This window comes from Gracilinanus agilis, chromosome 2 (genome assembly GCF_016433145.1).
Source record: "Gracilinanus agilis isolate LMUSP501 chromosome 2, AgileGrace, whole genome shotgun sequence".
In the NCBI taxonomy this organism is placed as follows: Eukaryota; Metazoa; Chordata; class Mammalia; order Didelphimorphia; family Didelphidae; genus Gracilinanus; species Gracilinanus agilis.
Genome location: NC_058131.1, coordinates 694959161 through 694960762, shown reverse-complemented (window position 1 = coordinate 694960762; position 1602 = coordinate 694959161).

Below are 1602 nucleotides of genomic sequence, written 5' to 3'. Positions count from 1 at the left end.
CCCCCCCCCCCCACCCGGGACTTTTCCAGCTTTTTCCAGCTCAGCGGCTGGACCCGTAAGTGAGCGGAGGGGAAGGCGGGGACGGGCGGCTCCTCCGCATCCTCCAGTGCCAGGCCGGGCCGCCAGCAGCAGCAGCAGAGGCGGCCCCGGCCTGGGCTCTGCTGGTCAGCCCCAGGGAGGAGGGGCAGGAGCCCGGCAGTGCTCTGCGGGCAGCAGGTGAGGGCGAGAGCCGGACAGACCGTGGGACGCCCCTTCCCCCGCTCGAGCAGGGCCTGGCAGGGAGTCCAGGGGGGCCCTGGCTCAAGCCCAGACAAGGGGCCGCTCGTGTCCTCGCTCGCTCTGAGGGTTTTCTCACCTGGAAAATGGGTTGCCGATGGATGCCTCCTTCCTCCCGCCCTGCAGGACCGCAGTGGGGGCGGCCATGCCTCGCCCTTCCTCTGGGGCCACCCCGTGGCCAGCTTCTGTCCCGGGAGGCAGCGAGACCGCAGTGTGCCCTCTGAGGGCAGGAGCCGGACCGGGGGCCACCGGGGGCCCCTCGCCCTCCTTCCCCCTCCCGCCTCCTTTGCTCTCTCCCTCTGTCCTCTCTGGAACCCGAGTCCACGGGGAACGAGGCTCCCTCCCCGCATTCTAGACCCACGAGGGACGCCTCTCTGCTGCTGGAGGCCCCCCGGGCCGGCGGGGGAGGGGTCCAGCTTCCCTCGGCCCAGGCCGTCCCCCCCCCACCCCGGCACTTCCCTCGAGGAGATCAGCAACCTGACCCTTCCCCAGCTTCCGGGCCTCCTCCTATGGGCCAGCCAGACGCTGCCAGCCCCCGAGTGTGTGTCTGTGTGTGTGTGTGTCAGTGAGAGGAGGGGGTGGGAGTGAGGAAGGAGGAGGGAGGGAGGGAGGACGGAGCCTGCTCGCTCACGACGGGGGGGTGTCAACGTGCCCAGAGCTTGGCCACTGGCCGGCTGCAGGACCTTGGCCCAGTCATTTCTTTTCTCTGCTCTGGCCGCCTGGGAAGGCCAAGGTGACCCGTGAAGGGCCGCAGAGGCGGGTCTCTCTCTGGCACCCTCAGGCGTGTGCGGTTGGCGCCCCCCAAGGTGGATCATGCCACGTGGCACTGAACGTGGGCCTCCGTGGATCCCTGAGGAGTGACCGAGTGCCCGTGGGGTGAGGGGATGGGCTTGCTGGGGAAGGGCCGGCTCAGGACAGGCTTGCCCGAAGGCCCCTTCCCTTGTAGGAGACAGACAGACCCTGTGGAGAGGGAAAGGCTGGCTGCCCCCCACAACAAGGAGACATTTATGGGGGCAGGAACAGCCGACCCAAACCCGTCGAGCCCTTCCGGGGGAAGAAGGGGAGGAATCCCCCCCCCAGGAGCCCAGGCCAGGTCGGGTGGCTGAGAGGGTCCTGCTGACCTCGGGCCCCAGCCTGCCCCCCGCCCTGCTGCTCCCCTTCTGCCTGTGGGCCCCGAGGAGGCGTCCCTTGGCTGGGGCCGCCCTGCGCAGCCACCTCCCCTGCTCAGAGAGCGGCCCGTGGGCGGCAGCCCGAGGACGTGGTCCGTGGCCGGCTCCGGCCGGGGACTGACCACACCTTCTCTCGTTCTCTCCAGAGACCTGAGGA